The sequence below is a fragment of the Montipora capricornis genome, chromosome 5 (assembly GCF_036669925.1).
Source record: "Montipora capricornis isolate CH-2021 chromosome 5, ASM3666992v2, whole genome shotgun sequence".
In the NCBI taxonomy this organism is placed as follows: domain Eukaryota; kingdom Metazoa; phylum Cnidaria; class Anthozoa; order Scleractinia; family Acroporidae; genus Montipora; species Montipora capricornis.
The window spans coordinates 31,401,252-31,416,251 of NC_090887.1; the positions used below are offsets into that span (position 1 = coordinate 31,401,252).

The 15,000-nt window shown below is 38.0% G+C and overlaps 2 protein-coding genes across 4 annotated transcripts in view; one reads left to right on the forward strand and one right to left on the reverse strand.

Annotated features, from left to right (window-relative positions):
• LOC138048714 (uncharacterized) overlaps positions 1–15,000 on the forward strand; it is a 34,196-nt gene that overhangs the window by 1,653 nt on the left and 17,543 nt on the right. Inside the window, exon 1 of the mRNA XM_068894849.1 lies at positions 1–306. This exon is cut by the window's left edge and continues 1,653 nt beyond it. The gene's annotated coding sequence lies outside the window, so the exon portion shown is untranslated. The remainder of the gene's footprint in view (positions 307–15,000) is intronic.
• LOC138050055 (uncharacterized) overlaps positions 14,631–15,000 on the reverse strand; it is an 11,477-nt gene continuing 11,107 nt past the window's right edge. For all 3 annotated transcript variants that reach the window (XM_068896549.1, XM_068896548.1, XM_068896550.1), the window contains one exon: positions 14,631–15,000. This exon is cut by the window's right edge and continues 1,788 nt beyond it. The gene's annotated coding sequence lies outside the window, so the exon portion shown is untranslated.

Sequence of the window (15,000 nt, forward strand, 5' to 3'; positions counted from 1 at the left end):
TTATCATGTTGTGTGTACAATTCAGTTTGCAGACTATAACAGCAATACATGAATTATGTCACTGTTTCAATAAGACAAGAAATAAAGTGCAGAAATCTTACAATTTAATTTTGCTATTTGTCATTAAATTAATAACATAGTATTTTGAGATTAGTGTCTTGTAGCAATTTGTTTTGTTTTTCCATATCAAGATATCTCAACCAGTAGTAAAGGGGAAACTTGCTTTTTTGCATGCTGCTGTAAAAGATGTTTTGGTAGAGAAATCTAGTTTCACATTAGTGGCAATACAAGGATAGAATCGCAAGGGTGTGATCAGAGTGTTAACTTTGCCATACTCTGTCACAATTCTTACATATCCACTCTCTTCAATTTCGATGATTTGACTCAAGAGCATATTGGGGTGAAAAGGGTGATCTTGTCTACTTTGTTTATTTTATTGCCACCGTGTCCGAAATCTTAAATTTCCGTTGTTTTTGTGCTTGCTTTCTTGTTTGCTAGTGATAGTCTTCTGCTGTTTGTGCAATGGACATAAACAAGTACGAACAACTTTACAAGTCGTACGCTTACTTCTGAATAGTTGTCATTCTCCCATTTACTTGTGATTTGACGTCCTCTATGTGCTGTTCTTTGGTGTGCTAAGACTAAGAGTGTCATAGATTTTACTCTTTGAGATAACAGTTTTTCTGTCAGGTGTTTGCAGTTTTCGGAGCAACTTCAGAATACCCCACCACAGCTAACCACTATTGTTTCCCCTATGCAGCATCTTTTGAAGAACAAGACTTAATACAATAGAGCTTATTCTTATTCAATGAAATGCAAATAAGTGGCGGGGTATTCAGAAGTTTAGCCCAGTTTTCCTTGGTGGTACATGTATGTCCATTTCTTTCTTTGCAATGTCTTTAGTTGTGACTGAGATACAGCGTAGTTTGCCTTTCGTTTCTCTCGAATCACTACTCGATTAATTTTTCACTTTGAATTTTCAAGTATTCCATTGCTTCATTGTAAAATAATTTGATCTTCGATAAACATGGTTAGTTGTGATGTATTTCGCTTCTGCTTTTGCTTAAAGTCATCTAATCTTTGATAAAATATTTCGTGTGATACACACTGCATTGTCGAGTTGTTTTCTTCTAACGAAACTGCCGAAGTCTAAATGTGAATAAATTGAAGTTTGGACCGAGAGTGGCCTGGGATGAATAATAAAATATTTGGACAGAGAGTGGCCTGGGATGAATATTAAAATATTTAATTATGAATTCTCATGGTAAGTTTGCATGATCTGCTTGTGTGGTCAAGTGGATAAGAGAGTGGACAACAGATCCTGAGGTAGGGAGTTCAAGTTCAGGTGAGTAAAAAAGGAAGTCTTGAGTATACTGTGTAGAGTCTGTCAAAGAGGGAGTGGGCATAAGGGAATGCAAGGAGGGGGGCCACCTGGAAAATAAGGGGGGATAGAACTGTGAAAGAAAGGGGGGTTGGATAGAAGTGATAGAGAAGATGAGGGAGGGAGGGGGAGGAAAGAAAAGAAAGAAATAATGTGTTCTTTTTTAGACCCCCTAAAAACCACGCCCCTGTTTTTTAACTACACCCCAAAAAAGGAAAATCCCTTTTTTAGACAGTTGATAAAAATAAACCAGTACAATTAAAATTGTACCAGTTCAATATATTCTGTACCAGTTCAGAAAAAATTGTACCAAAGGAACAAATTGTACTACAACATATATATGTACATGTAGTGTACCTCTTGTGTCTGCCATAAGAAAACGTAGTTTTATCCACGTAAAATACCCGACTTCCCGAATAAAATTGCAATTTTTGTTTGCCATATTCCAATTTCCTAAATCCAAATCTTCCACACTCTCTCAATTTACAAAGGACTAAAATGTAATGAGAAAAGTCTTCACCAGCTTAAAGATTTACAAAAAAAATACCAGTGAAGTCACCCATCGGGTTAAACTCACCACTTGCGTTCCATTTTCATATGTGAAATTACTCCAAGATGCTCCATCGGACGAGAAAGAGAGGTAGAAGTCGATAACCCACGCAATACCGTCAACATCGCCTTGAGTCTCCACAGCACAGACTTGAACAGTCCTTTCAAAGTCTATCTGGAGCCAATCAGAAACACTAGATGATAGTCTCGCTGCCCAGCCACCACCTCTCGTATCATTGAGATGTCCGTAATGGGGTAACCAATAACTGGTCACGAATAATACGAGGAGGCAGTCATCTTATCGTCACTAATTATACTTGGATTAGCCACACCAACGGCATGATGGAAGCAGGCTGTAAAACAAGGATAAGACAGAAGATTAAAGGTATTACCGTGTCCTAGAAACGAGGAATGGGGATATTTATCTTATAAATGGCACAATATAACACATATTTCCTTTCTCTTTGCGGACGATCGGTAGGTAGACTTTGCATGATAGAGATTATAACATCTTCTAAATGTCGATGAGTTTTAATTTTAATTTTACAATATAGTTTTTGGTAAAACTTCATTTAGAGTTAATCTAGGAATCTTTCTGAAATTAAAATTTGGGAGAAAATTGTTCAACTAAACCCCTTGATATAGCTGAAAAACTAAATCTGCACTTTTCATCCACGGGTGAAAGGGTGACCTCAGAGATTCCAGCATCTGATATAGATCCTGAAACATATCTCACACAAATGCCAATGGCAAAAATGGCAAAATTTTACCAACAATTTCGAAAAGAAGGAATAAGTTAGATATGCCGTGAATTGGCATTTTTGTCAAAATCGCTCACAACTTGGAAGCCAATGTAAATGAGCAGGCAAGAAGGGCCCCTTTACAAGGCGGCAAAGTTGACAAATTTGGCGAATGTGGAGAAAATTTATCAAAATTGCTTACAACTTGGAAGCCAATGCAAATAAAACAAGAGGGGGGTCCCTTGGCAGGCCGGTGAATTTGGCGAATTTGGCAAATGTGGTGAAAATGGAAATTTTGACAAAATCGGTGACAACTTGGAAGCTACAATGTAATGCAAATGAGAAGGCAATACGGGGCCCTTGGGAACCCCGGCTATTTTTGTCTAATGCTGTTGCATTTGAAATTAATATTCTACAGATTAATATACACGTAATCTCACAACACAAAACTCACTGCACAACTAAAAATTAACTAAAACTCAAACTCACTACTAAAACTAAAGTGCTACCACCGGGTGACAATCCGTCAAACTAACAATTATTGATTGCTAAACCTACTATAGGCTGCCCTTGGAGGTGGTTCACTGTATGAAGTTACTACATGTAGGTCTAACCATTGATAGCTTGCTATCTTTTAAAGCCCACATTAAATCTATATGCAATAAGGTCAATGTTAAAGTTATTGCTCTTACATTGTAGGAGAGTTCGTAAATTCATACCTCCAGAAGCAATGGTTAATATTTACAAGGCCTTTATCTTGCCACACTTTGAATATTGTGCTCCGCTTTTCAGTTGGGTTATCATCTGGTCTTTCTAATAAGCTGGAGCTTACAAATCAGTGCACTATTAGATCTCTTATGAATAATTAATGTCCAAGTCATCTTCATATAGTGTACATGTATTTACCCATGTTGACCAAGTCATCTTCATATAGTGTACATGTACTTACCCATGTTGACCCAAAGACCCTAGAACATTGTAGCTATTCTCATGCTCTCACCCTTTTTTTTACAAATGCAAGTACAATATGGGACTGATTAATATTAAGTATATGTTCATATTTCCTAATAAATTATGAATACTGTCAACCTTAGAGGCTTTAACAAGTTACATCAACCTGCCTAAAACAGAAAATTTATGCACAGGTCATATCTTTACAAAATGCAAATCACCTCAAGATTATGGAACAATATACCTGATTGTGTTACAATGCTAAATCATGTTAATTTGACTACTGGAATTAAGTGTTATTGTAACTTTTGTACGTAGTTTGGATTTTTATATAGCTAGTTTTCCCCTTATTTATTTCTATGGGCAGCCGTCACCGCCAAAAATACAAGCCTAGTTAATGGTTAAGAATAAACCGGAATGGTTTAATTGTGCTATGTAGAACGGTTTATCAGAATTTGAAAAGATGTATTGAAAACACAAATGGACAAGTCACCCTTAGTGAAATGAAATAAACAAACATTAAATGGTTTAGACAATTCAGAAACTGTGTACATGTAGATACCCTTGGTGAATTGATTCAGTGAAAACACGAGTGGTTAAGTGTTTAATGAAGTGGATCAGCCACCTTATGCAATCATCGCAGTTAACACAAAATTGGTCAGTGCCAAGGACCACGGGTGTAATTGTCCTTGTCAAAATGACAAAGTCAAGTCTTGAATGGATCAGCATACTTTGACATGATATGCAGTGAAACGGCAAACGGTCCAACTTACCGTACATTGGTTCAGAGATGTGACAAACGGTTCAGAGTAGTTTGAAATGGCTTATTTTATCTGCAAATGGTTAATCGTGAACCGCAATGGTCTAGTATAACATTGATTGGTTTACCATAATGTCAAACGGTTTAGTGTTACCCCAAATGGCTTAGCGTGACGACAAATGGTTTAGTAGAAAGCGAAATGGTTTAGTGTTGCAGCAAATGGTTTGCGCCGGAACCGCCAAAAATACAAAAGTGAAATGGACAAGTCAAGATTGAAATGGAATAGTCAATGTGGGGTCTTACGTCACAACCTATCCGTCATTCAGATAAATATTGGCGCAAATTTGCCCTAACGAGGTTCGTACCGCGAAGTGCACAAGTCGGATCGGGAACAGGTTATTACTGGGTTGCCTTATAAGGCAAACCCAGTCGAGGTCTTCGTTTAGTTTGTTTGTTTTCTTTTTACTGGGTTGCCGCAAACCCAGTCGGAATCTGTCTTTAATTTCGTCGTTTTTTTATTTTTCGTTTTCTTTTTTTTTTTTTATTTTTTTCCGTGTCGGTAAAAGTCTTGCCTGTCACTCCCCTGCTAAGTGGTGTCTTTGTGCATAGAGCCTTCTATGCGTATTTTCTTAGGATCGAGAGGGTAGTGGGAAATGCGTAGATTTCTCTGGTGGACACAGTAGAACGATTAACTTAACCGGCAATGGCGTCGAAAGTCATGTAAGGCGAATGGCGTTTTAGTGGATCTTTGAACAAAATGTACCCTTAGTAATAGCAAGCGAATTGGATACTGAACAAGACAGGCGGTCGAATTTTAGAAGCGACGAGTAATGGACTTCGACAACAATCTGTCGCCCGTCGAGCTGTAATCAAAGTGAGCTGTCTTCCTAAAAATTTGCCAAGTGTGGTGTTTTGTACAACACTCAAACCAAATGAACAGTTCTCTGGTAACTCAGTATGGGTTCAACAAAGACAGAGAAGGAATCCATATAGTGGATCTGTTATCTCAGTTGTCTCGCTATTTGTCAAATTTGTATTTACCTGTTCTCAACTCTGCACAGTCTTCCGGTATAACAATTGGAAATTTCACTAATAAGTCATTGACGTGAATGGCGTTTTAGTGGATCTTTAAACAAAATACACCCTCATGGAGCTCAAGAATGGATCGTCAATTGGATGAGCAAGACAGCGCTGAAAAATAAATATCTGGAATGGTCTTCGACAACAATTTCGTTTTTCGCCTTTGGATATCAAGTGAGCTTTGTTTCTAATATTTTACTAACTTGGTATTATATAAAACACGGAAATCAAATAGCAATTTTTTTATGGATTTAACCATAGTTACTAACTGTGATTTAACAAATTAACATTGAAGGAATCGAACGCCTACAAGAATGCATCACAGTGTTTACTCAAGTCGCATCTTAGTTGTCTGACAATTTACATTTACCGGTATTTTGTACTCAACTCTGCAAAGGTGTAAAATATTTGGAAATGTGACAGTGAAGAATTATTTGATTGAAAGTTGTTGTCGCTCTTGTGCTTCATTATTTACGGTCAGCATTTCGAGTGGAAAAGGGTTTTGATGTGAACTGTCAAAAATTTATTTAATTGCATCTGTTGTTTGCACGCACGCAATTGAAATAGGAAGGTATTTTTGCCTCTAATGGTAAATATGTTGTTTGTTTCGATTAACTTTTCGCTGGAAAAGGATTTTGCCGAGATATTTCCAACCTTTGTGAACTTTAACATCATGTTGTGTAATTTTCGAGCCTAACAAATTTGCATACGTGTGTTGAAATGTGATACGGGAGCATTTTTGTGGTATAGATTGTTTTCACGTGACGTCATCATTTTTTAAAATCCAAAACTAAAGAGCCACGAAAGTTCTTATCCTCATCAGGCATAAGAGGCGGTAAATTTGTATCCATTTGCAATTTTAAAGCTCAATAGCGTGCTTCGTTTGGAAACCAGAGCATTTTGAATTTCTGAGTTATAGCGGTGCGTGACACGAGGCGACAATCAAGTTTATTGAGAAATGTATATTTATCTCATGGTTTTGAGCCTTTTTAGAATTTAAAGCATTAGGAAAAGTGCTTAGGTAAATAGCTGCCTGTTCAGTAGAGACGTTCACTCGCCTAGATAGCCAAAGTAAGTAACAGATGTTGACACTATTTTCCGGCCGCCATATTGGTGCACAAAAGATGTGCACCAACATGGCGTTTTCATACTGGGCTCTGTAAATTTCTGCGAAACATTTCGACGAATATCTGAAGTTTGGGGAAACGCACGGGCCTAAAACTTGGAGAAGTGTTTTCTTCATTTATCTTCTACAACATCACGAATTCTTGACTTTTTCCACTGGATGGTTTTCGATTTTTTTATTGCGTGACAGTGAAAACGATCTATAGTGTAACGAAAATAAACAGGTCTGTTGGAAGCTTGCTTGAGTTTCAACAAAATGACCCTCAAAATCTGCAAAAAATATCCGTTACTGATGAATAATAAAGTAGCTGCTATCCCCAAAACGATGAAATTACCTGGCGATAAATAACCTCGTCTTGGAGAGTAAAGTTTTGACTGTCAACCTGAAGAATTGGGCGATTGTGATCTTTGTGTTGAATTCGCACATTTCTTGTCAAACTTTATAACACTTGAAAGAAAAAAAAAACTTACAAAAACAAAAACCCGGTATCTGTGTCAAATGATGATTTGACACTGTTTCGCGAGTAAACACACCGCGGTAACTTCATCACGGCGCCCTCTGAATCCGATGTAACTTTCGATTTTGCGCTTTTACTTGTGCAGCCAAAATTACAATAGCAAAAATCCCCAGAATGTTTGTCGGTGATCGTAACTTTTTATATTCGGGGTTAAAAATTAATGTTGTTTTCGTGTCATAAATGTTGTTGCTGATGGCAAAATATTTTATTCTCGATCGACCGTCCAGAAAACTTCCTTCTGCTCTTCCCAAAAACTTTGTACCACTATTTATTTACTTTTGCATCAATATTTGTTTCGCATAAAGCAAGCTAACAAAATCGGTTCCTTGCTTGGTCCGCATTTGTTAGCGTTAAAATAGAATTTTCGGTCCAATGCTTCTGTTTTGAGGGGTATATTGCTTTTGGTCTCCCAACCCAGCCGAACCCCTAGGGATTAATTTCAGCGAACTATTGTAGCTGTCAGATGCTCAGAGGGCACGCTTAAACTTGTGGTGAAAAGCAGTTGTGCCTTCTGATTTCCTGTAACATGTACCACAGGAAGCCAGTGTATGCTTCACGGAAGCATCTCGTTTTTCTTTTTTTTAGTTTTTTTTTTTCCGTGTCGGTAAAAGTCTTGCCTGTCACTCCCCTGGTAAGTGGTGTCTTTGTGTATAGAGCCTTCTGGGCGTATTTTCTTAGGATCGAGAGGGTAGTGGAACTGCGTAGATTTCTCTGGTGGGCACAGTAGAATCATTAACTTAGCCTGCAATGGCGTCGAAAGTCATGCAACGCGAATGGCGTTTTAGTGGATCCTTAAACAAAATATACCCTTATGGAGCTCAATAATGGAAAGTCAGTTGGATAAACTAGGCATGAATCTCAAAAGCGACGAGTACTGGACCTCGACAACAATCTATCGCCCGTCGAGACGAAATCAAAGTGAGCAGTATTTACCTGAAGTACATGGTAATTTGACACAATTGAGTTTCTTGTCTTCACGCACGCAATGAAATAGGAAGAGGTTTTCGCCTCTAAGAGTAAATATGTTGTTTGTTTCAATAAAATTTTCGCTGGAAAAGGATTCTGTGGTATTTTCTGCCTTTGTGAATTATAATATCATGTTGTGTATTGAATTTTCGAGCTTAAGGTTCAAATGTGATATGGGAGAAGTTTTTTAGCATTGCTCGGTTCACAGGCCTGTTGGAAGCGTGCTTGAGTTTCAACAAAATGAGGCCCAAAATCAGTGAAAACTTCTGACGCAGATGAATAATAAAGTAGCTGCTATTTCCAAAATGATGGAATTACCTGGTGATAAATAACGTCGTACGTGTCTTGGAGAGTAAATTTTGACTTTGCATAAATAAGTTGGGCGATTGTGATCTTTGTTTTGACTTCGCTCATTTCATTGTCAAACTTTATAACACTTGACAGAAAAAGAAACTTACAAAAACCCGGTATCTTGCCATCATTTGACACAGATGCTTCACTGTTTGGCGAGTAAACATACAGCGGTAACTTAATCACGGCGCCCGCTGAATTCCGGCCATGTCACTTTCGATTTTGCAATTTACTTAAACGTAGCAAAAATCTCTCAAAATGTTTGTCGCTGATCGTAAATTTTTATATTCTATATTCACGGTTCAAAATTAATGTTGTTTTGATGTCGTAAATATTTTATTCTCGATCGACCGTCCGGGAAACTTCCTTCTGCTCTTTCTGAAAACTGTGTATCAATAGTTATTTGCTTTTTCATCAATATTTGTTTTGCATAAAGCAAGCTAACAAGATCTGTACCTTGCTGAGTTCGCATTTGTTAGAGTTAATAGTATTTTCGGTCCGATGCTTCAGTTTTATTAGGGGAATACATTATTGTGGTCTCCCATCCAAACACTAACCCCGCCCGGCAGGGCTTAACTTCAGTGAACTTTAGTATTAGAAAGCCCTCAGATGCTCAGAGGGCACACTTGTGGTAAAACGAAGTTGTGAGGGAACTTGAAAATTATCAACATGTCAGCCCAGAAGCCAATGTTTCTCGCTTCTCTTTTATTTGTTATTCTTCAGAGACTGGAATGCTGTATTTCAATACCACACAATTCAGTGCCTTCTGATTTTCTGTAGCACGTACCACAGGCAACCCAGTGTATGCTTCACAGAAGCATCTCGTTTGCTATTGTTTTGTTTTGTTTTTTTTCCGTGTCGGTAAAAGTCTTGCCGGTCACTCCCCTGGTAAGTGGTGTCTTTGTGTATAGAGCCTTCTGCGCGTATTTTCTTAGGATCGAGAGGGTGGTGGAACTGCGTAGATTTCTCTGGTGGACACAGTAGAATCATTAACTTAGCCTGCAATGGCGTCGAAAGTCATGCAACGCGAATGGCGTTTTAGTGGATCCTTAAACAAAATATACCCTTATGGAGCTCAATAATGGAAAGTCAGTTGGATAAACTAGGCATGAATCTCAAAAGCGACGAGTACTGGACTTCGACAACAATCTATCGCCCGTCGAGACGAAATCAAAGTGAGCAGTATTTACCTGAAGTACATGGTAATTTGACACAATTGAGTTTCTTGTCTTCACGCACGCAATCAAATAGGAAGAGGTTTTCGCCTCTAAGAGCAAATATGTTGTTTGTTTCAATAAACTTTTCGCTGGAAACGGATTCTGTGGTATTTTCTGCCTTTGTGAATTATAATATCATGTTGTGTATTGAATGGTTCAAATGTGATATGGGAGAAGTTTTTTAGTATTGCTCTGTAAGCAGGAAGGGTTCACAGGCCTGTCGGAAGCGTGCTTGAGTTACAACAAAATGAGGCCCAAAATCAGTGAAAACTTGTGACGCAGATGAATAATAAAGTAGCTGCTATTTCCAGAATGATGGAATTACCTGGTGATAAATAACGTCGTACGCGTCTTGGAGAGTAAAATTAATTTTGACTTTGCATAAACAAGAGTTGGGCGATTGTGATCTTTGTTTTGACTTCGCTCCTTTCATTGTCAAACTTTATAACACTTGACAGAAAAAGAAACTTACAAAAACCCGGTATCTTGCCATCATTTGACACAGATGCTTCACTGTTTGGCGAGTAAACATGCCGCGGTAACTTAATCACGGCGCCCGCTGAATTCCGGCCATGTCACTTTCGATTTTGCAATTTACTTGAACGTAGCAAAAATCTCCCAAAATGTTTGTCGTTGATCGTAACTTTTTATATTCTATAGATCGTTTTCACGTGACGTCATCACCTTCCAAAATCTAAAACTAAAGATCCACCAAAGTTTTTATCCTCATCAGGCATAAGAGGCGGCATATCTATATCTGTTGACAATTTCACAGCTCAATAGCGTGCTTCGTTTGGAAACCAGAGCATTTTGAATTTCAGGATTATGTAGGTGCGTGACACAAAGCTACGATCAAGTTTGTTGAAAAATATATACTTATCTCATGATTTTGAGCCCTTTTAGAAGTTAGAGCATTAGGAAAAGTGCTTATGTAAATGCTTGTTTTTTCAGTAGTGATAATCAGTCGCCTAGATAGCCAAAGTCAGTTCCAGATGTTTACACTATTTTCCGGCCTGCGAAACATTTCGACGAATATCTGAAGTTTGGGAAAACGCAGAGGCCTAAAACTTGGACAAGTGTCTTATTTCTTTATCTGCTATAAGATAACAATTTCTTAGCGTTTTGCACTGGATAGTTTTTGATTTATTTTTTTTATTGCGTGACAGTGAAAACGATCTATATTCAAGGTTCAAAATTAATGTTGTTTTCATGTCGTAAATATTTTATTCTCGATCGACCGTCCGGGAAACTTCCTTCTGCTCTTTCTGAAAACTGTGTATCAATATTTAGTTGCTTTTTCATCAATATTTGTTTTGCATAAAGCACGCTAACAGAATCTGTACCTTGCTGAGTTCGCATTTGTTAGCGTTAATAGTATTTTCGGTCAGATGTTTCTGTTTTTTATGACGGGTTTATTGTTTTGGTCTCCCATCCCAACACTAACCCCGCGAAACAGGGCTTGACTTCAGTGAAGTTTAGTATTACAAATTTTTCGGATGCTCATAGGGCACATTTGTGGTGAAAAGAAGTTGTGAGGGAACTTGAAAATTATCAACATGTCAGCCCAGAAGCCAATGTTTCTCGCTTCTCTTTTATTTGTTATTCTTCAGAGACTGGAATGCTGTATTTCAATACCACACAATTCAGTGCCTTCTGATTTTCTGTAGCACGTACCACAGGCAAGCCAGTGTATGCTTCACAGAAGCATCTAGTTTCTATCACTACCGCCTCGTTTACTCGTCTCAGTGATCCTTATTCCGATAAGAATCCTTCTTTGTTTTTGCCTAGTTTAGCTGGATTGGTAATTTTTCTACTCTGATCACTTTGCCGTGATATCGGCAAGTTATATACATGAATGTGGATCAAAGCAAAGTAAGCACAGGAGACATGGGCAGCCCGTGTTTTTCTTTGTCTTCAACTGTACGCTAGTTAGCCACTGACAATCAGTTTCTGAAAATGTGAGTTTCTGTAGAAACCTGAGCATATTTCTCTATCGTTTCAGGCCTTTCCTTGAACCTCTGAATTAAAGTTAAATACACTTGCTACCCGTTACTCATAAACAGCTTCCATGTCTTAAAACAATCAATTGCCCTTTAGTTATCACGAATGCTCTGTTTGAAAATGTCAGGTAGCTTTCCCGTAAAACGATGCCTCTTAACAGTATGTCAATCCTTTTGTTTCCGGTTACAATTTTTATCTTCAGTTCCATAAATTCTAATAACAAAGGATTAATCATGGTAAGGTTTTTTTTTCCCTCTGCATTTTAAATACCCTTCAATAGCCAGTTAGAACATGAAGAAGATGAAAGAGGATAAAAGAAGAATTGCAAAGTGAAACTCCTGAACACGGCCTCATAACGACACTAAAAGATTGGTATCGTTGAAAGCCGCTGCCGTTTTCGCGGGTAGATAACGCTGACAGGAATTTTAAGGTGGGTCTCATAGTGTTTTTTTCTTTTTCTTTCAATTCCATCTGAGTGTTTGACCTAAGTAGATGTCCCTTGACATGTCTGCATTGCTGATTGTTATGAGCACTTTTGCTTTATAAACGCGTTCCAAACTAAATTGTGGCATTACGATTAGCGATTTTCGGAGAAAGCCATGAGGTTAACTCTGAAAATCCCATATCTTTACGACTAAACTAGCATATCTTGTCAGAAACTGTTTGTTGAACGGAGTCATCTCTTACAGTAGTTCGCAAAAGGATGCCAAATAAGCTACTAGGGAAAACTGACATCTAAGCGGAATTACAAAATTACTGCCTTTAACCGCCGCTTATTTGCACTGTTTGCTCGGAGATGAAGATTCCTTACACAAATTCAAGGCGGCATTCCATAATTCACTCTGAACTGCAAAATTAGTTCGACAAAATATATGATCTTACACCATCAGCCTGACCCCATTCAACAGAGAAGGAAAAGGGTTCAGAATTTCTGACCCCCTTCAACAGGGAAGGAAAAGGGTTCAGAATTTCTGACCCTATTCAACAGAGAAGGAAAAGGGTTAACAATTTCTGACCCCATTCAACAGAGAAGGAAAAGGGTTAACAATTTCTGACCCCATTCAACAGAGAAGGAAAAGGGTTCAGAATTTCTGACCCCATTCAACAGAGAAGGAAAAGGGTTCAGAATTTCTGACCCCCTTCAACAGGGAAGGAAAAGGGTTCAGAATTTCTGACCCTATTCAACAGAGAAGGAAAAGGGTTAACAATTTCTGACCCCATTCAACAGAGAAGGAAAAGGGTTCAGAATTTCTGACCCCATTCAACAGAGAAGGAAAAGGGTTCAGAATTTCTGACCCCATTCAACAGAGAAGTAAAAGGGTTCAGAATTTCTGACCCTATTCAACAGAGAAGGAAAAGGGTTAACAATTTCTGACCCCATTCAACAGAGAAGGAAAAGGGTTCAGAATTTCTGACCCCCTTCAACAGAGATGGAAAAGGGTTCAGAATTTCTGACCCCCTTCAACAGGGAAGGAAAAGGGTTCAGAATTTCTGACCCTATTCAAAAGAGAAGTAAAAGGGTTCAGAATTTCTGACCCTATTCAACAGAGAAGGAAAAGAGTTAACAATTTCTGACCCCATTCAACAGAGAAGGAAAAGGGTTCAGAATTTCTGACCCCATTCAACAGGGGAGGAAAAGGGTTCAGAATTTCTGACCCTATTCAACAGGGAAGGAAAAGGGTTCAGAATTTCTGACCCCCTTCAACAGAGAAGTAAAAGGGTTCAGAATTTCTGACCCCATTCAACAGAGAAGGAAAAGGGTTCAGAATTTCTGACCCCATTCAACAGGGGAGGAAAAGGGTTCAGAATTTCTGACCCCATTCAACAGAGAAGGAAAAGGGTTCAGAATTTCTGACCCCATTCAACAGAGAAGGAAAAGGATTCGGAATTTCTGACCCCATTCAACAGGGAAGGAAAAGGGTTCAGAATTTCTGACCCCATTCAACAGAAGGAAAAGGGTTCAGAATTTCTGATCCCCTTCAACAGAGAAGGAAAAGGGTTCAGAATTTCTGACCCCATTCAACAGGGAAGGAAAAGGGTTCAGAATTTTTGACCCATTCAGCAGGGATACCATTATTTCCAAATTTCTGACCCAATTAACATTTAAAGAAAAGATCATTAGAATATTCCCCGGATCTGGGAAAGTTGAATTCAACTGGCCAAAAAAATGAAAGGACTTTAGATAGTCTGATTTCATAAACACAGAAGATATGAATTCCCAGTAATTTGCATGATACGATTTAAAGTGCCCCTGTGATAAAAAAGGTCGCTTCCTTTTTTTCTTCAGTTTTTGAAAGTGCTTGCTTAACACCTGACTGGAAAAATTTTAAGTTTAGATTTTTATCCAAAGGCCATTTATTGTGAGCATAAGTTTTTGATTTCACGATCTGCCAGCACTCACATTCAAAACTGACCAATTGGACCTCAAAGGGTTGGATCAAGGGAAAAGTGGTAAACATCAAAGGCTCACTAGCTTAAAATTTTAGCGTGTGAATGCAGCTTATTATACATGCAAAGCACGAGTTTAAAAGTCTGAAAGCCCAAAACTCCTGTGCTGCATATTAATTCTGCATTCTCAAACTAGCGAGCTTTTGACATCATTTTCTCCTCGATCCAGCTCTTTCAAGAAAAACTTGGGTCACTTAGTGAATCTCTTTTTTAGTCACAGGGACACTTTAATACATGTAGTTTCCTTTATTATATAAGCACCAATAAAATACCAAGTGAGCTTTTGTGCGAAAACATGATATCTTCACAGGTGAAAAGATCACTGTTGCTATGGTTACATATGAAAATAGCGCCTTTCCATACCTTTTGTGAAATGATTTAGTATTTCATTGGTGTTTATATAATAAATAGAATATTACGTGGCTGCTTCTATATGAAATTTGTTTTCTGGTGTTGAAAAATATTTCACTTGTTCGCGATTAGGTATCTCCACATGGCCATGTAATATCCTCTATGTTAAAAAACATTATTGCAAACATGAAATAGAATACAAAATAATTTAATTTACAAATTCAAGAAGCATCAGATAAACTCAGTCTGCAGCATTAATGCTTTAGACAAGCTTAGCCTCATAATCAAATATGTGTACCGGTACTTATAATATTACATGTATTGTCTTTGATAAGCTATCAAACAGTTTTTTCTTATTAATATTATACACCAACAACGGTAGCATGCCACCTAATTTTTGAAAGACAGTGTTTTTTTTTTCCCTGACAAACCAGGCCTTTCTGTTATAGGCAGGTACAAAAGTCAGATCAGATCAGATCAACTCGGATCACTCACTTCGGATCGACATAAAAAATGTTGATAAGCTTAATTAAGGCCCAGAGAAATCACCCTACCCCTAATC